The sequence below is a fragment of the Dromiciops gliroides genome, chromosome 2, assembly GCF_019393635.1.
Source record: "Dromiciops gliroides isolate mDroGli1 chromosome 2, mDroGli1.pri, whole genome shotgun sequence".
Lineage (NCBI taxonomy): Eukaryota > Metazoa > Chordata > Mammalia > Microbiotheria > Microbiotheriidae > Dromiciops > Dromiciops gliroides.
In genome coordinates, this window is record NC_057862.1 from 215,440,022 (window position 1) to 215,462,121 (window position 22,100).

A 22,100-nucleotide genomic window follows, 5' to 3' on the forward strand; every position below is an offset into this window, starting at 1 on the left:
TGGGGAGAAGGGTGGAAATCCTTCTCTCTAGTCCTTTCCCCACCAGGAGCAATGATGACTTGCAGTGGACACACAGGTGATCCTGTCTATGGCATCACTGAACCTGGAAGACCTGGCTGCCCTCTTCTGCCTTTCTGTTTCCTTTCCTGAGCACAGGTTAATAATTTCCTCATTTGTTAAGTAATAATGCCCTCTGGTTCTAAGAGATCTGGGAAGTTTTAAGATTTCTTGAAATATAATGTTTAGGCTCCTTTTTGGTGGGTGGGACTCATGACTTTCAGGAAGTTTAATGATTCTTAAATTATCTCTCCTCAAATCTGTTTTCCAAGTCAGTTGTTTTTGCTATGAGATACTTTACATTTTCTTCTTCTTCTTTTTTTCTTTTTAGTCTTTTGACTTTGAATATTTCTTTTTGTCTCATGGAGTTATTGGCTTCTATTTAGTCCATTCTAATTTTCAGTGAGTGGGTTGCTTGGGCAAAATTGTGTATTTTTTTCCAATTTTTTTGTAGCTCTCGTTTCTTTTCCATTTTTTTCCTCTAAAGCTCACTCATTTCACTGATAACATTTGTTAACTCTTTTAAAAACTCTTGCTTCAACTCTTCCAGGAATTCTAGGAAATTGAATTTGTGCCTAAGCTGTGTTATTCTTTGGGGCTATGCTTACAGACATTTTGGAGTTGTCCTTTTTTTTTCTGGGTTTGTGTCTTAAATGTCCCTGTCACCATAATAGCTTTTTATGACAGGATTATTTTTTGTTTGCTCATTCTTCCAACCTACCTTCTAATTTAGACTTGATGTAGACTTGTCCTTTTGCTGCTTTCTTTTGGTACTGATTGTTATGTTATTCCAATCTCTCAGGGACAATTCAGGTTGGGGACCAGCAAGCTTTTAGTGCTCCCAAAGTGTTCTTTTCCAGGACTAAGTCAGATCACTGGCCCCCCTGGTCTGAGTTCTGCAGATTTATGACCTAAGTTTGGGTCTGAGCAACTGTAGATTGCTACTGGACTCAGCTCCTATTGTTGCTGTTCAGTTATTTCAGTTGTGTCCCACTTTTTGTGACCCCATTTGGGGTTTTCTTGGCAAAGATCCTGGGGTGGTTTGCCATTTCTTTCTCCAGCTTATTTTATAGATGAGAAAACTGAGGCAAACAGGGTTAAATTACTTGCCTAGGGTTACATAGCTAGTGTTTGAAGATGGATTTGAATTCTGGTCTTCCTGACTACAGACCTGTTGCTTTATCCACTGTGCCACCTACCTGCCCCCAGCCTCTATTAGCCAGCTGGAAAGTTACGATGGTTCAGAGTGACAGAACTGTAGGTTTCTCTTTGCTCTGAGATTCCTTCTTTGGTTATTCCACTACTAATTTCAAACTGGGCTAGAAGCTGGAACTGAGACTCCACTCTGTTCCTGGGGTCTGAGTGGCATAGTAGCTGTTTGCTTCTGAATTTTCTCCTTTCTCAGTACACAGCCTAGGACCTGTGACCAGTCCTCACACCAGAATGGGTTCCTAGGCACAGGTCCCTTCATCAGTCCACCCTGGATCTGCTACCTGAAACTGGGAACTGGGTAGTAGGCAACAAAGCTGCCAATTAGCACTTCTTCCTACACCTTTCACAAGGTCTTAGTGCCTTGTGTGGGTCTGTGATTTCTTCTCACAAAGCCCTGGTCCTCTCTTGGTTCCTAGGTGCTGTGATGCTCCATGTGCCCCCTGGACAGATTCTATCCTCAGTCTCTGCAGACCTGTCTCTCTCTGTCTCCCTATACTGATCTGAGCTGGACAGGATGACTCACTCTAATTTTTTTCCTTGGATTTCCTGATCAGGAGTCGGTCTAGTGCATTTTTCATATCTGTTTGGAGTTATTTTTTGGCGAATAGGTAGGGGTAGGACAGAGCCTACTCTTCTTTCTTCTGCTACTTCACCATCTTGGCTCTAATGGAAGTAGCTTTTTTTTTTTTTTTTTAGTGAGGCAATTGGGGTTAAGTGACTTGCCCAGGGTCACACAGCTAGTAAGTGTTAAGTGTCTGAGGCCAGATCTGAACTCAGGTACTCCTGACTCCAGGGCCGGTGCTCTATCCACTGTGCCATCTAGCTGCCCCAGAAGTATCTTTTTAGCAGCCCCACTTCCAGTGAGTACAGAGAGTACAATGGACTATTTGAGAGTATCTTGTGTTTCCTGTATTTGTTCATTTATTCCTGTGAGTCTTATACAATTTCTGTTGAGAGGGAAATGAAAAAACTGGTCCATACCTGCTACCCATATTGTACATCCAGAACCTTTATGATGGGGGATTTTGTCATATACCTTTAGGAAGGGAGTAGACATGAACCACATCTAAGCTTTATTTTAGAGATTTTCTCTGAGAAATCCAAGTGGAGACACTGATGAGCCATATAACTTTCCCCCTTTGGGATCAGGCCATCAAGATGAACTTGGCCATCAAGGGAATACTTCCCATATCCCCAGAGTCCCTTGGGAGTGTGGGAAGGGCATGGTCACTGAGCCACAGGGAAGCAGACAATTTGAGGGACTCCTAGAAGATCTTTCTCTTAACCTGAAACATCTTATGATAAGTTCATAGGCCCCTCCTCATTTAATAGAGGAAGAAACTGAGTCCCATGGAGAAGGACTAATGTGATGTTGTGGACAGGGTTCTGAATTTGGAGTCAAAGGATTTGGTTTTATATCTGCCTCTTACTGATTCAATCATGGGCAGATCACTTGGCCTGCATGGGCCTTAGTTTCTTCATCTGAAAAACGGGGAATTGGACTACATAGCCTCTAAATTCTCTTCCAACTGTAGATCTAGGATCATAGGAACCTAGAACCTGCCCAAAGCTTCCTTTTGAATGAGTTTGTGAGAACCTGACCTCCCTTACAGGGCCAGGCAGCATGGGAACATCCGAGGCCTATGGGGGGAGATGATGGTACCTGCATTGGCTAGCTGGCTCCCCGGCTTGTTAGGGATGCAGGGTACAAGCAGACATCTGTGGGTGGAGCTTAGGAGGAAACACCTTCTTGAAAGAAGATTCGCATTAGTCAAGGAGTTAGTGGTTTGCTCAGTGGCCTGTGGGGTCAGTCAGGGAAAAGGTTTACTCTTTCCCTGGAGTAGTTTGGCTACTTGACAGAGGAATCTCCAGTTTTTCTTTCCCCTTTTACCTCCTACTATTTTACTCAAACCAAATGCCTTCCAAGGGCTACATGTTTGAGGCTTGCCCTGCCTCGAGGGCCGGTGAACTGGGAGATACATGACGACTGGGGATTCAGTTTTTCCCCAGAGCCAGACGCCAGAGTTGCCTCACCACCAGTCTGGAAATTTTTCAGACTTTCATAGATCAGAGACCAGAGAAACAAGGAAAGTGATAAATAGTCTGGAGAGGCTGACTTGGGAGGAAAGACTAGGAGAGAGCTCACTCAGGAAAGATAGCCTAGAGGGTAGGAAATAAGGGAGGGGAAAACTGTACCTGGGGAAGAAGGGAAGAGCAGCTATTCAAGGGTAAGAGAGGTCTTTGAATAAATGTGGAGGAGGAAGGGAGTGAACACATTCTAAATATGTGTCTGTGTGGTGCAGGGAAAACACTGGGCTAAGAGTCAAAAGACATGGATTCCATGCAAGTAAACTCAATGACCCTTTACTGAGTATGTCCAATGTGCTGCAATACAAAGGCAAAAAATGAAACAGCCCCTGCCCTCAGGAAGCTTACATTCCATTTAGAGGATAAGTATCTATCCTCTAAACAAAGATAAATATCTATAAAAATATGTATTGGGTAAATATTTTTTTTTGGAGTGGGGAGATCACTAATTGGGGGAGAGAAGAATTGGCAATGTCCTTCAGCAGGAAGTGGTCCCAATTTTTGTGTTGAAGGACAGTAGGGATTTTACAAGGCAGAGTTCTAGCAGGAGTAGGTCAGTAGGGCAAGGATTTCATAGTGGCCTTTGGACCTCATTTTTCTCACCTGTAAATTGAAGGCTTCTCCCACCTTTGGATCTATGATCCTATCACCTCTGTGTGTTAGTAGTAGTAGGGAACCATGGGGGTCCTATTCCTGGCTCCTTGTTCCTGGCTTGGACACTAAGTACCTTTGTGAAGTTGGAGAAATGACTTTGCCTCTCTAGGACATGTCCCCAAAAGGTGAAAAATGAAATTTGTGCAACCTCTGGCACAGAGTGAAAGTTCTGAGTTCTACCTTAGCAGCTTTCTTTTGGATTGTGCATACATCTGGAGTTCCCCTGGGAAGATCAGAATGTGGCTCATTTTGTCCCCACCCACCATTTTTCTTAGGAACAGCAGGCTCTGGCTCCTGTTTAATATTAATAAGGGTCTGACTGATGAGGGCAGCTAGGAGCCTCAGTAGATAGAGTGCTGGGCTTGGAGTCAGGAAGACTGAGTTTCCAGAGTTCAAATCAGGCCTTAGATACTTACTAGCTGTGTGACCCTGGGTAAGTCCCTTAACCCTGTTTGCCCCAGTTCCTTGTCTGGAAAAGGAACTAGAGATGGAAATGGCAAACTGCTTCAGTCTTTTTGTCAAGAGAACCTCAGATGGGGTCACAAAGAATTGGATATGACGGAGAAGTGACTGAACAACAACAATGACTAATGAGGACTCATCCTGGGAGGATGAGCACAGGACCTTTGTGAACATTTGGTGAGCCTACTTCCAGCAGCGCATTATCTTGCACAATGGAGGGGCCTAGCCCTTCATTTTATAGTATGTGTGGATATTCTCTGACCATTTCCTGAATGCTTATTTTCATGGTGAAGAAAAATCTTTTAGTTGTCTGCTGAGCTGGAACTGAATGTGCATACAAAAGTCCCTAACCAATGAAATCACTCTCTATTCTACCGGCTGGTCATGAAGTATATGAACAATTCTCTGAACTCCAGAGGGCTGGTGAGGGAAGTGTCCCTTCCTCCAAGCTCTGGCACAGCTCATGAGCTCCTAGCTTCCTAGACATGTCTTTGGGATGGACCTGCCTTAGGTTTATGTCTTTGCTTTGTTATAGAACCTTGTGAGATCTTGAGAAGATCTTTGGGAAGAACCACCAGAAGTGCAGTGGCTAAGCCCGGGAAGGAAGCAGCCCTGAGGAGCAACCTGTGGGATCCAGTGGAGCAGTGGGCCACCTTAGCCGCTGAGCTGCTATATCCTTCGGTAAGAGAGTGACGCAACCTGTGAAAATGTCACATTTGGAAGTGAACTTGGTCAGGCAAATTTAAGTTTGAATTCAGTCTCCCCAGTGGGCAGTGGCAGCAAGGTGAGTGGTGAGACCACTGATTTCTTGGCTTGGAGTCAGGAAGACCTGGGTTAAAAATCCCACCCTCTTAGATACTTGCTAGCTGTATGACCCAGACTACTCACTTAACCTCTCTGTGCCTCAGTTACCTCATCTATAAAATGAGGAAGTTGTACTCAGTGGCCTCTGAGGGTCCCTTCTGGCTCTAAATCTATGATCTTAGGACTACTCTAAGTCTAACTCTTTATCCCATTGTGTCATACTGTCCCTCCAGTTACCTTTGGGCATTGGGGCATAAGGGCATTGCCCCATTTGGGGAAGTTATGGGTGGTCCCATTTAGAACTACTTCCAATTATTCATATTTTTATGGGTTATAATGATTTCTGGGGATTTGCTAAGTGAACCACTAGTTGAGAAGTCACTAGTTAAGAATCACTGATTGAGAAGATGGTGGCTGAAGTTAAGCTTTAGATTTATGCACTGTGAAGTAAAATCTAGGAATAATGAGTTCTTTGCTGGGGATGGAATATAAGTAACAAGGTCTGGTTAAAGCAAACACTTTTCTCCTGGAGACTTGCAAGGACTTTGAATGGAAAAAGAAAGGAGAGAAAGACAATTACCTGCATATATCTTTCAAGCCAGACACTACTGTGAGGAATAGGCAAAAGATAGAAAGAAAATTAGTAGTAGAGAGGCATAGTAATTCACAGAAGATAAAATTCAAGAAGGAAGCAATAAAACCCAAGCCTTTCAATGTCTATATACAAATATACAAAGCATGAATTACAAATAAGGTGAAATAAAAATCCTAAGGTAAGGAAGTAAAATCATTACTTGGAATGAGATCGGTATCACCAAATGGGACAAGAGACTGGAATGGAGTTATAGAAAGGTACTCTTAACAAAAAGAAAAAGGATAGATTGCTTTGGGTGCAGAGTAGCGTTGCATATTAAGAAGATATAATCAGAAGAGGAAATCAGGAGCCAGAAGAATATTTGGGTGAAGATCAACAGAGAGAAAAACAGACATGATACATTCATGGCAACATAGAGTCATCCAAAAAAATCTCCAAAAGGCAAGAACAATAAAATTGTTTGGGGATAAATCTGATGTTCTACATTTTTGTTAAAGAAATCTACTTCATGAAAGACAGAGGAGGCATAGCTATTCCATCTGAAAAGCCTCTGGGAATTGAATAAACAGTACAAAATGGTAACGTCTCACCCACCCTCAACTAATGGATTTTCTGATATTGTTCAGTCAGTTTCAGTCACATGTGACCCTTGATGACCCCATTTGGGATTTCCTTGGCAGAGATACTAGAATGGTTTGTCATTTTATAGATGAAGAAACTGAGGCAAATAGGGTTAAGTGACTTGCCCAGGGTCACATAGTTAATAAGTGTCTGAGGCCAGATTTGAACTCAGGAAGACCTGTCCCAATGGATTTTAGGCTAAATTTAAAGAAACAGTGTCTAGACAGAGGTTGGTATAGTCCTATGTTCTGCCCTAGTCAGACCACATTTGGTTCGATTGCTTGGGGATAAATCTGAAGTTCTACATTTTTGTTAAAGAAATCTCCTTCACCAAAGACAGAGGAGGCATAGGGGAGTGGGGAGCAGTCACATTTGAGGAAAGACATTCATAGATTATAGAGGATGGAAAGAGATAGAAAACAACAAAGGTGACGAAAGTGGTACTGTTCTTAGGGTTAAGGTCTGGACCCATGATTTCTTTGGTCTAGGGAACTTCCAGGATGAGGAAACAAATCCCCCTCTACCAATATAGGTCAGCATCTTCTCTGTAATTTAGAATCTTAGTTTCCTAGAGCATAGAACCAATATATACCAGAAGAGAGGCTTAAACCAGAGCCATCCTGATTCTAAGGCTAGTTTTCTATCCACTAGGCAACACTGCTTCTCATTCTCCTTCTTAATCAGGTGAAGGAACCGGGGGTGTTGCGCTTAGAAAAAAGAAGGGTAAGGGAAATAACTTGACATCTACCCTCAAACATTTGAAGGGCTATTACATGGAACACTGATTAGATTTATTCTTTACAGAGGCCAAGGACAGAACCAGCAGCACCAGAAGTATAAACTGGAGAGAGAGAGATTAAGGCTCAATGGAGGGAAAAGCTTCCCAACTCCAGGGAGGCTGGCATATAGTAGATACTTAATAGATGCTTATTGACCTGACTTATTAGAGCTATCCTAAAGTGGAATAAGTTGCCTTGAAAGTAGTGGATACTCCTCACTTATACTCTACAAGGGATGTTAAGATGGTGACATGGAGAGAATTTTTGCTTGGGTGTGAGTCGGGCTTGTTGGCCCATCAGATCTCTTCCAGTCCTGAAATTCTGTCACCAGATTTATCTTTAGTTTCCCCCAAACCCACATTCCAAACTAGCAGAGCCAGGATTTAAACTTAGGTTTTCTGCTTCCTATTCAGTCTTCTTTCCACCCCCACCCACCCCCCACCTACCCCGCCATGAGTTGGACTCAATGACCTTTGGTGTCTGAGGTTCCATGATTCCCATCCATATCCAGGGCCTGGGCTAAGAGCAAGTGGCATCCTAATGAACAAAGAGATGAGTTTATACTTTGGAGACTGAACGTGAATTTGATTTACCCACCCACACATGTGAACTGCCATCCGCTGTTGCTAAGTAGATAACTTTCCACAGAGTCCATTCCAACCATTGCCATAGCAACCACTGCTAGTGAAAGGCAAAAATCCTCAGACTATGGAGATTATGTTGGTGTGAAAACAAGTAATTTCAGGACTCAGCTTCCTGCCACGAAGGTGCAATATGTGTAGCCACCCTGGGGCTAAGGGCCAGCCAAACCTACCCCCATCTCCCTTTTACCTAGTGATTGGCACAGCATAGAGGTGAGCTTGGGATGGTACCTTTCCATTTTCCAGCAATTTCTCATCTCGAATTCCAGTGAGACAGGGGATGGGGGTGGGAGATATAGAAAAACTAAGACCTAGACAAAGAACCCAGCTGCAGCAGAGAGCTTCTAAGAGAGAGGAATCAGATTGTAGAAGAAAGCACTAAAAAGTCTAGAATCTAGATTCTGAAATCTAGATTTGTCTCTCACCATGCCCTGGTGATACTGGGCAAGTTGGGTTTCTTTTCTGAGCTTCATTGTTCTCCTATGTAAAAATGGAGATAAAGCAGCAGAGCACGGGGTATAGGGACGCTGTGATGGATTCAGGGAGGCTTGGATTCAAGTTTCTAACATATACTGACAGCAGGAAGAGCTCACTCATTTACTCTTTCCATGCCTGGTTGTTGTTCAGTTTTGTCTGACTCTTTGTGACCCTATGGTCCTCGATGTCCAGGGGTTTTCCTGGCAAAGATACTGGAGTGGTTTGCCATTTCCTTCTCCAGTGTGTCCCCATTTTATAGATGAACAACTGAAGCATATAGAGGTTAAGTGACTTGCCCAGGGTCACACAGCTAGTGTTTGAAACTGGATTTAAACCCAGATCTTCTTGATTCCATGCCCAGTGCTCTAACCTAGCTGGGCCACCTAGCTACCTCCATGCCTCAGGTCACTATAAGGGTAAAGGGAATTTCTCCACAGGAAGTTCCCTGCACGAATGAAATAATAAGTCTGATTCAACAAAATGGAGCTAAGAATGTCAGTTCTATCTGCCTCACCAGGCTGTTGTGAGTATAGCACTGCTTCTAAATGTGAGCTATAATTATATGATTTCCCCAAGGCTCCTTCTAGTTCTAAAATTCTGATTCCCTGAGGGAAGAATTTTCTTTTTCTCCTTCAATATACCCCAAACATCAAAATTGCTCATTATCTTGCTCTGCTCTTCTATTTTACAAAAGGGCAAGGTGTGGTGGGAAGGAAAGAATGTGGATTGGAGGGTTAGATTCAAACATCTCATTCACCACTGAGGAGCCCTGAGTGATTTGGGAGTGATTCACCTCATGCCTCCCACCTCAGTTTCTTCACCTGTAAAATGGATGCAATAGCACGTGAACTACTTCTTCTCATGTAAGTGAGGAAAGTGCTTTGTAAATTATAGTTGGCTATAAACACAGGCTCTAGTCCTTCATCAGGACCTGAATTTTATTCATATTGACCTCCACTCCACCCCCAATCCTTGAAGGGGGTGGGTGGGAGGAACCAACCACAACTAGTCCTTTCATCTCCAGTTCCCTATGGGAAAGGGTTTATTGCATAAAGTCAGCTTAGCCATGGGTTCCAGGGAATGCTTATCGCAGAAACCTTGGGTCCAAAAGGGCGTTGGGTCCTTTGGTCCTTGTCCAAAGGAGGAGGACAAGTGGTTACTGCATCTCATGCAAAGAATACAGTGGTTCATGGTTCCTCTCTGACCTCAATATTATATGGATCATACTCATGAATTGTCTTCTCAGCTCTGTTTTTGAAAAATTTCTGTTCTCAGCCATAGTGCAAAGGGCACTGAAAGTGAAGAAAGATGAGAGCTGGTGCTGTTTCTGCTGCTAATTGGATGAGGGGCAAACCCCTTCACCTCTCCAAGACTCAGTTTTCTCCTCCATAAATGGGGGTGTTGGACTAAGTGGTCTGTAGAATCTTTTACAGCTCAATCAATCAACAAGCATTTATTAAGCACCTACTATATGCCACGAACTATGCTAGACATTGGCGATATGAGTACAAAGAATGAAACAATTTCTACTTACAAGGAACTTAAATTCTAATCAGGGAGATAACACATACATATAAAAATATATACAGTATAAATATAATGTGAATGAATATACATATATATATATATATGTATGTATACACACACATATGGTAGTTAAATGCCAGGTTGCTTGGAAGAAGGGTACTAGTAGTTGGGGGATCAGACAAGGTTTTTATGCAAAACATGGTGCTTGAGAGGAGCAAAAAGACCCTGTGAGATGAAGGGAAGTAGGAAGAATATTCTAGGCATGTGATTAATTCCCTCAAATTGTGATTAATTCCCTCAAATTTTCTCAGCTTCCCTCTCTCCTTTCATCTCTTTCCTAAGTCCTAGATCTGGGATAGGCCAAACACACTCTCAAGTAAGGATCAATAGTCAAGTCAAAGACTTGCAGCTGCTCAGAGCCCTGTAGGAGACATTGCAGGGACATAGGGAGCAAATGTTTGTTTGTTTTTTCTTTTCTCCCTATGTCAACCAACTACTCTCCACTCCTAAAGCTTGGGGACATTGAGCAGATATGAAAGTTGAGGTTAGCTATGTCAGAATGGTGATGACTGTGCTTAATTAACTCTCTGTCTTAGCAAACCTTTAAGGAAAGGATCCCCTTTTTCAAACAAATCTTTCCCCTACCAATTCAGAAAATTGGTCTAATTGGACTAATACAAGGAACAGGGCATAAGTCAGGGTCCTAGGACATGAGAGCTAGAATGGTCATAGTGGATAAGGCACTGGACTTTGAGTTAGGAAGACCTGAGTTCAAATCCTACCTTAAAGATACTATGTGACACCTGGGTAAATCACTTAGCCTTGGATTTGATGGCCCACTAAGATGCCACCTATCTCTAAATCTAGGATCTTGTTTTTACAACACAGAATTTTGAAATTGGAAGAGACCCTAGAACAGAATGTCAAAGCCGGAAGAAACCTTAAAAGATAGAATATGAGAATTGAAAGATAGCACTGGAGGAAGAGCAAGATCCTAGAAGTGGGAATCTTGATCTGTGTCCAAGCACATGCATGACAAGAAACCTTCATTGATTGGACCAGCAGCCTCTTTGAAAGGATTAGCCTGTCTCCTCTAACACCTGTATAAGCCTATGGTTCACCCTTTTAGTTTTGTTATTATTCTATATCATAACTCTTCTCAAGATACCTTAAGTGCTATTTTTATGTCTTTACCAATAACAAAGACCATGTTGATAATAAAAACCAATAAAGATCACGTGATTATATCAATAGATAAAGAAAAGGCCTTTGGCAAAATGCAACACTCCTTTAGGTTGAAAACAGTAAAAAGCATGGGAATAAATTAATCATTTCTGAATAAGGTAAAAAAAAAAAACTACCTTTCTAAAACCAAAGGCCTGTACACTATCTGTAATGCAGAAATCCAGAGGGCTTTGCAGTAAGATCAGCAGTAAATCTGTCACAATTATTTGATATAGTTCTAGAAATGATAGCTATAGAAATAAGTCTAGAAAAAGATATTTAAGGAACAAGCACGGGTAAGGAGGAAATACAATGATCACTTTTTGCAGATGACAGAATGGTTTATTTAGGGTACTCTTAAGAGTCAACTAAAACTTAATTGAAGCAATTAGTGACTTTGGAAAAGTAGCAAGATATAAACTAAACCCACAGAAATCACCAACATTTCTGTTTATTCCCAAACACAAACAAACAAACAAACCCACAGGAAGAGAAAGAAAAGGAAATTACTTTCAAAATAACTACCTGATACATAAAACCTAGTAAGATACAAGAAATATATGAGTACAACTGAAAAACCACCTTTAGAGAAATACTGACTTATGTAATTAAAACATATTAATTTCCCATGGTTGGGCTATGCCAATAGAGTAAAAATCATCAATCAAGAGGAATTTATTATGTGCCAGATACTGGTACTAAGTGATGAGGAGAAAAAGAAAGGCAAAAATATAGTCTCTCAAGGAGATCACATTCAAATAGGGGAAGGAGGACGCAACCAACTATGTGTGTGTATATGTGTGTATGTATGTATATGTATATACACATGTGTATATATACACTATATAAATATAATAAATGAAAGATTATCCCAGATGAGATGCATATCAATTAAACTATCAAAGAATTATTAGATAGAATTTCTCAAGATAATAACATTAATCTATAGGAATAAAGACATTAGAATGTCAAGAGAAATAATGAAGGGAAAAGTGGAAGGGGACCTAGCAACGTCAAATCTCAAACTATACTACAAAGTAGTAACCATCAAAACTATTTATTAGTCAAAAAAAATGTAAGTGTATCATCGATACTGATTACATACATAAGAAGAAAACAAACAATAAATTCAAGGACTCCAATTATTGGAGCAAGAACTCACTATCTGACAACTACTAAGAAAATTGGAAAGAAATCTGGTAGAAATTAGGTATAGATTAAGAACTCCAACCATATACTATATAATAAACTTCCAATAGATACATGACCCAGAAATGGACATTATCATTAATATATTAGAGGAACAAGGAAATAAATATCTTTATGAATTGGGGGAGATTTCTTGACCAAACAAGAAATCCAATAAAAAAAAAAATCTGAGGTTCCACTTCTCACCCATTACATTGGTAAAAATGACACAAAAGGATTATGATAATTGTTGGAGAGGCTATAGAAGTGCAGGCACACTAATGTACTATTGGTGGAATTATGAATTGATCTAACTATCCTGGAAAATAATTTGGAGCTATATCCCCTGCTTCATTAAGCTGGGTTAAGCCAGAGATCAAAGAAAGAGATGACTCAATGTGCAAAAAAACTTATAGCAGCACTTTTTGTTGCAAAGCTCCAAAAGAAAATGGGTGCTCCTCAATTCAAGAATGACTAAACAAATTATGGTGTATGAACATAATTGAATATCATTATGCTATAAAAACAACAAAAGAGATGGATTCAGAGAAAACTGGATGGACTTGTATAAACTGATGCAGAATGAAGTTAGCAGAATCAGCAGAACTATTTATCCAATACTTCAACATTGTAAAGGAGAATTTCTAAGAAGGATTTAAGAACTATGAGCAGTTCAATGACTGATCATAACTCCAGAAGCCTAATAATGAATCATGCTTCTCATCTCTTGGTGGAGAGGTTGATGTCCTAGAAGTACAAAATGAGGCATACATTTTCAGACTGGGGCAATGTGTGGGTTTACCTTTCCTGACTACTCTTGTTTGTTTAAGGGGAAGGCTTTTTTTTCTTTTTCTTTCAAAGGGGGGAGAAGAGAGAATTATAGGGAAAAAGTAAAGGGATAGTAATAATGATATGAACCAAGCAAGATATAAACTAAACCCACAAAAATAATCAACAATTCTGTATATTACCCCTCCCCCCAGAAAAACCCACAGGAAGAGAAAGAAAAGGAAATTACTTTCAAAATAACTATATGATATATAAAATCTAGTAAGATACAAGAATTGTATGAATACAATTGACAAATCACCTTTACAGAAACAAAGACTTAAACAATTAAAAATGTATTGATTGCCCATGGTTGGGCTATGCCAATAGAAAAAAAATCATCAATCAACAAGAATTTATTATGTGCCAGAAAAAGGAGGAGATGGAGAAAGAAAAGGAGGAAGAAGAGGAGAAAGAAGAGAGGGGGGAGGAGGGGGAGGAGAAGAAATAGTATTAATTTAAAATGCACAGAAGAGAGTAGAAGGAAGTGCAGAAGGGAACAAATACAAGCAGGGAATTTTTGGAACTACCAAGTTAAATTTAACACATACTTTAAAAAACAAGTGTTACTTAATAGAGATTTGGGGTGCCATATACAGTCTTTTTTTCCTTGTTCTTTATTTTAAAATGATTGTAGATTTTTGTCAAGTTTATAATAAAAAGAAAATTAATTTTACTTGTCTATCAAATGTATTATAGTATTCTATTACACTAATGTATCACAAGTTATTCAACCATCCCTCCAATGTTGAGTATTTAGGTTATTTACTGTTTTATGCAACTACATATAATGTCGCTATGGAAATATTTGAGCAGATAGCTCTTTTTAAAACAACAACAACAACAAAACTACACTTTCATTGTATAATCCCAACAATGGAGTTCTTGGGTCAAAGGGTGTAATTATTTTTGTAATTTAGTGCTTTAGTGACAGATTACAGAAATATTCAACCTCACTATTAACCAAAGAGATGCAAATTAAAACAACACTGAGGTAACACTATACCTCAAACCCATGAAATTAATGTAAAAAAACACAACAATTAAAAGCAACAAGATTCATTGCTGGAAGGGGAGGGTGGTTTAGAGAAACAGGTATGCTCATTCACTGTGAGTGGAATTGCAAAAAATAAAATTTTTGTGAAAAAGCAATATGACAGCATGCTGCAGTGGATCCCTGGGTTTGTGATGCAGCCAAATCTAGTGACCTTTCTCCTGTCCTCATCATTCATGACCTCTCTGTATGTAGCATTTGGCATTGCTGTCGTCCTTTTCTCCTGGATACTCCTTTGTCCTGGTTTTCATGACAATGTCCTCTCCTGATCTCCTCCCATTTGTTGAAAAGCTCCTCAGTCTCTTTTGCTGGTTCCTTATCCATGTCGTGCCCACTGACGGTAGATATCCCCTAAGATTCCCTCCTGGGACCTCTTCTCTTTTTCAGTCTATGCTATCCCTCACTTACTGATCTCATCAGGTTCCATAGGTTCAATTATGATGTCCATAGAGATGATTCACAGATCTATAGATCTAGCCGTAAGTTTCTCTTTGGAACTATAGCCACACATCACCAACTTCCTTTTGGATATCTTGAACCAGATGTCCCATGGACATCTCAAACTCAATATGTCTAAAAGAGAATTCATAGTCTTTATTCCTAAAGAGTCCCCTCCACCAAATTTCCTGTCAAGGGCACTACCATCCTTCCAGGCACCTGGGTACCATCCTCAACTCTTCATTCACACTCACCCTACATAACCAATCAGGGGCAGCTAGGTGGTTCAATGGATAAAGTGCTGGGCCCATGGTTAGGAAGGGCTGAGTTCAAATTCAGCCTGAGATACTTTCTAGTCATGTGACCCTGGGCAAGTAACTTAAACCACTGTTTGCCTCAGTTTCCCTACTTGTGAAATGATGTAATAACAGCCCCTACATCCCAAGGTCATTATATAGATCAGATGAGATAATATTTATAAATCACTTAGGCACAGTAACCTGGTACATATCAAACTCTTTATAAACGCTAGCTATTATTGTTATACTATTAGTTGCCAAATTGGGTTGTTTCTATCTTTCCAATATCTCATACATACATATTACCTTCTTTCTACTCACAAATATGTCTACACATATGTACATATATTATAGACACATGCACATACATGCATACATATATGTGTGCGTGCATACATATACACACACACATATACATAAAACACCTTCTCTCTACTGACAAATCTGTCACACTAGTTCAGACCTTCACCAAACTGTTACCTGGACTATTGTAATAGGCTTTTAACTGGTCTCCCTTTCTTAAATCTTTCCCTACTCCAATCCATCCTCCACTCAAACTCTTAAGAGCTGATGGTTAAATTTTCAGTATGAACAATTACACTTCAGAAATCAGCAAAAGCTACAAACCAGGGCTTTATTTATTGTTCTGTTGATTGTTTAGGGCACCTAGGTGGTAGAGTGGATGGAGACCTGAGGTTGGGAGGACCTGAGTTCAAATCTCACCTCAGACACCTACTAGCTGTGTGACCCTGGGAAAGTCACTTAACTCCAATTGCCTTAAACATTTGGGGCCATCTCCAATCATCCTGATCTATGTCTTGCCACTAAACCCAGATGGCTCTGAAGGAGAGAGTGAGGCTGGTGACTTTGCACAGCCCTGCCTCACTTAAATCCAATTCATTGCAAGTCATGACATCGCCCTGATGCCATGGTATTCTTCGAGAATGAAGAACAAACAACAACAACAACAATGTCTGTTGATTGTCTAGACTTAAGAAAGTGAGGTAGAAATGTTAAATGCCCATTAAATTTAGAAGTGTGTCATGTGCACATTTACCCCACCATAGAACCAATTGCTAAACATTTCTCCGCACACCCTTGTTCATACTCATCTTTCCTAGCTTAGTAGGCCTCCAAGAGTTTGTATTCCATTGGCATAGCCAAGGTCACCTCCATGCGAGGCATTGAAGGAGGATTTTAGCACAGAAAATCCCAAAAACCAATGTGAAATTTCACTACTTATTAGACACTAATGGTTGTTATTTATTACAATATTTCCAGACCATAGAAACATAACTAATCATTTTTTTGTTTTCTAGGAAGCTCTTTAGCCATTACTGAAGTCTGCTCCAACAACACTAAAAACGAGAACCAAATGACAGGAATTTTACCTCTGGGGATGTGTTATTGAGCCCTGCTAGATGGAAAAACACAGAGCAGCAAGTGGATCTCCTAGGACTTGCCCAGAAAGGATGCACATTACACTGACTTTTCTGAGTGTTTTTTTCCCTTCCAAAAAATTCTATCTCTTCAGGGAAATCTTCACTGACTTCCTCGGCCCTCAGGAATCCTTTCCTTCTTCTACTATTTGATTAAAAAAAATTTTTTTTTGCAGGGCAATGAGGGTTAAGTGACTTGCCCAGGGCCACACAGCTAGTAAGTGTCAAGTGTCTGCAACCAGATTTGAACTCAGGTTCTCCTGAATCCAGGGTCAGTGCTTCATCCACTGTGCCTCCTAGCTGCCTCCTACTATTTGATTTTTTAAATCTTTTTTGAGCTCTCTAGGAATTCTTGGGGAGGGGGGGGCGGTTAAAACAATTCACATTTTTCTTTTCAGCTTTGCATGTAGTTGTTTTGACATTGTTGTCCTTTTCTTATCTTTCCAGCACCCAGAGTAATCTTCTATGGTCAGGTTCTTTTTTTGTTGTTTGCTCATTTTTTCCAGCTTTTTGTCTTGACTTTTAATTTTACGTTAAAGTTGGGCTCTGTTCCTAAAGTGCTCACTGTCCCAAGCTTCAAGTTTCTTGTGCTGCCATTTTCAGACCTAGTTCTGAAGGTCTGTAAGTTTTCAATTCTTCCAAGGTGGTATGATCTAAGGATAGGTATGATCACTGTTCTCCTGGCCTATGCTTTGGTGACTACAAGTGTGACCACACACACTTTTTTCTGGGACCATGGAAGTCCTGGAACCATGTATAGGATCCCTGCTCCTGCTGGTGCTCCTCTTTGCCCTGGGACTATGACCCAGAACCAGGTATTGGCAATGCATTAGAATTCTGTTCCCAGTGCCAACAGAGGGTCCCCTGTAATCTTCTGATCAGTTGTCTGACCCCCTTACTCTGTGGGCTGAGAGATCTAGAAGCCACTGCTGTCCATTCAGTCACCCCCAAGGCCTGCTGCTAGCTTGTCAGGGGGCAGCCTGTACTAGATGGCACTCCTCTCTCACCCCAGTGAGATAGACCTTTCCTGCTGACCTTCTAAGTTGTCTTGGGCTGGAAAAATGTTTCAACCCCAGTTGGTTTGGCTTCTTCAGAGTATGTTTTGAAGCATTATGTTAATATTGTTTGGAGGGGAATTTGGGAGAGCTCAGGAAAGTCCCTTCCTTTATTCTGCCATCTTGACTCTCCCTCCTCCTCTCCCCCTTCTTGAAGAATGGTTTTTATACTTTTAAATAAAATTTCAATTGTATTTAAAAAGGAAAAAAATCCTTAGCACACTGGCTGGCAGTGCAAAAACCAAGGCAGTTGTAGTTTGTCAATGCCAGCCTTAGAGTCTCCTTTTTAAAGGGTCATCAAGGCCAATCTTTAGGCCTGCCAATGGCCAGCTACTAATTTCATCAAGTGTGAGGGAAAACCTTCTTTATGTCTCACAAAAGGATTAAGCACAGACCATTCTTTGTGCTTCTAAATTCTCACTGTCTCTATTATTGGCCCCTTACCTTTTGCAATTTCAGCAACTGGGCTGGAGAGAAATCAACTAATCAGGGTATCTTAATCAACTCTTCTCCTGCCCACACATACTTCACTGGGAAAGCAAAGAGATAAAGTGAGGGGGCTGCTTACCAAGAAGGAGGGTTACACGGGGCTATAAGGATGGCACTGATGAATGCTTACATTTTTAGAGCATTTAAGAGTTTTCAAAATATAATAATAACAATAATATCTAGCACTGATACAGTCCTTTAGAGTTTGCAAAACTATAAATATAAATTCATTTTATCCTCATACAACCCTGCTAAGTGGGTGATATTATTAACCCCATTATACAGTTGAGGAAACTAAGGCACATAGTAGTTAAGGGACTTGCTCAAAATTATACAGTTAAGTGCATTTCTGAGGCTGGGATGAACTCTGCTCTTCCTAACTCAAGGTCCAGAGCTCTAGCCATTGAACCACTTAACTGCATATCCCATTTGGTCCTTACAACAGACATGTGAGATAGGTATCATTAGCCATTTTACAGATGTGGAAACTGAGGCTGAGAGATGACATGGATCGCCCAAGGTTGCATAGTTAGAAAATGCAAGATCTGGGTCTCCCACCCAAGTCTTCTGACTTTGAGTCCAGTCCTATTTCCTCTACAGTCCTTCTCTGTTTTCTCTCTACAAGGAATGATTTGCATAGTCTGGATATTTTTTTGTGTATATACACTGAAATAGAGCTGTAATCTCATCCATTTGGGCATTTTCTCCAAAGAAATAGATTATGACTCCTTATTGCTGTCCATCCTGTGAAACTCCATGTCTTTCCATGTTTACCAAAGGTAAGGAGAAGAGAGGATACCTACTGTGCTTTCCCTTGAAATTTCAAGGCCCATAGTTTTAGTACCAATATTCTTCTAGTTCTGTTGTATGACTGTGAGTCATGAAACATTAATCCCAGAATAATTGAAGATGATGAGTATCACTCAAAGGGGCAGATAGATAGCTCAGTGGATTGAGCACTGGGCCTGGAGTCGAGAAGACCTGAGTTCAAATCTAGCCTCAGACAGTTACTAGCTGTGTGACCCTGGGCAAGTCACTTAACCACTTAACCTCTATTTGCCTTAATCCCCTGGAGAAGGAAATGTCAAACCACTCCAGTATCTTTGTCAAGAAAACTCCATGGTTCTCCTCATGAAGAGTCAGACACAACTCAACAACTGAACAAGAAGTCACTCATAGGGCAATGGAGAGACCCTGGATAAGTTTGTACAGACAGCAATGATTAACTGAAAAAGGAATTACAAAGGAGGGGGAGGAGCAATAGAAAAGTATCATTCAGCTAAATTAAATTTAGTGAGCATTTAGTAAGCATCTACTATGTGTCAGGCACTAGAATTAAATATAAAGTATAATAGCACCTGACCTCAAGAACCTTCTATTCTACTCTGTGTGTGTGTGTGTGTGTAGTGTGTATGTATATATATGTGTGTATACAAATACATAGACACATATGTGCACACATGTACACACACACACACACACAAATTTCAAAAAAGTCCTTGAAAGTTGTAGTTGAGAAATCTGTTGCTTTAGGAGCCCAGAAACTCATCTTAAACTAACGAGTTCTAGAAATGCATTTCTATTAAACTATCCACACCCTTTCCTGCCAGTTTCCCCATGACCAAATACAGTAGCATACAATTGTAAGACATTTTAATGAAGAACCTGAGGCAGCATACAATTTTGAAAGTGCCTTCTGAATCATCAAAGAAAGATTAAATTATGTTCAATAGCATATTAATGTTAAGTATATTTTGCTGTATTTTCTTTGATGACTAGTTACCCTCGGTTATATTAATCAGACCATTCAATTAAGCAGAGCACCCAATTTCTCAGACATTCTGAGAAAAAAAACACCAAACAGGAATTTACTGTAATCATAGACTACTGAAATATGAATAGTATAAATAAATATTAATATAAATACTAGTTGGCTGTAGTTTTCAGGATTGCCAAAGAGCTGTGGATTTAACTAAAGAAGGGAGAAATTGTGCTGATGTTTTGATTATCATCATAAAATTTTAAAGCCAAATTAATAGAAACATAGAGTCCAGAACAAAGAAGATGATAGTTACACTGTTCTCTGTCCTAGTCAAACCACATTTGGAGTAATGTGTAGAGTTTTAGAAATTTTAGCTGATTATAGTAATCCTTGCTACAGGCAATTCTGAAGTTGGCTGATTGCTTGAGATGGTGAGTTTGGAGAACAGAAGGGCTAAAGCCAGTTGGGCATCTGCAATAAGTCCAGCAACAATATGGTGAGCCCCTGGGAATTCAGAGGGGAGGGGAGGAGGGAGGCAACAGGTTGCCCAAGAAGGGGCAAACCAGCCCAAGCCAGAAATCAAACAGGTCAAACTAGAAAGGAAGGAAGGAATGAACAAACAAATGAATAAATGAACATTTTCAAGGAGTCAGTGACAAATTAGAATATATCCAGAAGAAGGTAGTATTATTTCATGAGGGGCCTCGGAATTAAGTCATATGAGATTCATTTGAAGGAACTAGATATATTTAGCTTGAAGAAGGGAAGACTTGGATGGAAGAGATACATGATCCCTAGCTTCAAGTATCATGGGGCTGTCCTGTGGAAGAGACTTATTCTGCTTGGCCCCAGAGGATAGAACTGGTAGAGTGCATTGCACATTGAAGCATTTAATAAATATGTATTGAATGAATTTGGACCAATAAGTAAACATTACAGAGTGGCAGATTTTAATTGACATGGAATCACAAATTTAGAGCCAGAAGAAATCTTAAAAGCCATTAGTCAAATCCAATCCCATAATTTTACAGATGAAGAAATGGTCTCAGAATGATTAAGGCACTCGCTCAGGGTCACACACCTAGTCATTGTTTGAGGTAGGATTTGAACCCAGGTCTTCTGAATCCAAGCCTATTACCTTATAAGGAAGAACTTTATAACAATTTGAGCTCCCCAATATTGAATAGGCTGTCTTGATAGGTAATGAGTTTTCTGTCACCCCAAGTATTGAAAAAGAGCCTGGATGACAACTGGTCAGAGATGCTAGAGAGCAGTGATATCAGACTCAGAGAAATGGGAACCACTAAATTGTACATAAGAAATCCTGTAGGTAACATATTGACTTAGAAAACCACAAATTAACATTATCTATATTCTATTGTATTTTTATTTATTTTGTTAAATATTTTCCAATTACATTTTAATTTGGCTTCAGAGCTGTAGAAGATATTTCTTTATTAGATCAGAGTATGAACTCTAAAGTCTTTTCTATCTCTAAGAGTCTGTGATTCTATAAATAAAGACAAGAGTGATGAGAGTGAGAGCAAGGGATAATGATAATAAAGATGATGACAATTATTATTATGATTACTATAGCTAATATATAGTGCTTATTAGGTGCCAGACAATGTGCTAAGAACTTTAGAAATATTATCTCATTTGATCCTCACAGCAACTCTATAAAGTAGGTGCTATTATTATCATTATTATCCCCACTTTACAGATGAGGAAACTCAAGGCAGACCTCAGAGGTTAAGTGATTTTCCCAGGGTCACAGAGCTAATAAGTATATAAAGTTGGATTTGACAAATTCAGGTCTTCCTGACTCCAGGCCTAGCTCTCTGTCCACTGTACCACCCAGCTGCCCCAGCTAAGGAACTAAGAAAGGGAGGGAAAAATGATTTAAAATAGACAAGAAGACAGAAACAGGGGAGGGTTGGAAAGGTATGAGGAAACAGATACAAGTCATAATGAGGATTTCCCAGTGTTGATTTGGGGAGTTTTATTCTAAGCTTGAAATATTCTGCCTATTTCTAGAGACTCTGGCCACATTTCTAGATCCTAAACCGTCTCATGCTAATGTTTCTGTAATGGGATTGGACAGTTACCAACTTGTTAGCTACAATTCTTTTCCCAGGGTTTAGATGCCTCTGCATCAAATTTAGGTTTTTAAGTGGGCTCAAGCAAAATGAGATCACTGCAGAGGACATTGAAGAATCTGCTCTTGGTCTGCGAGGCAAAATCACAGAACACAAATCTGAAATGGAATATAGAAAAGAATATCAGAGCTGGAAAGGGGTCCTGGAAGGTGCAGTGTTAGACCTAAAAGGGAGCTTAGAACATAGAATGTTAACAGTTGGAAGGAATCATGAAGTGTTACTTCTTTGAAACTCAGACTCATCTGTAG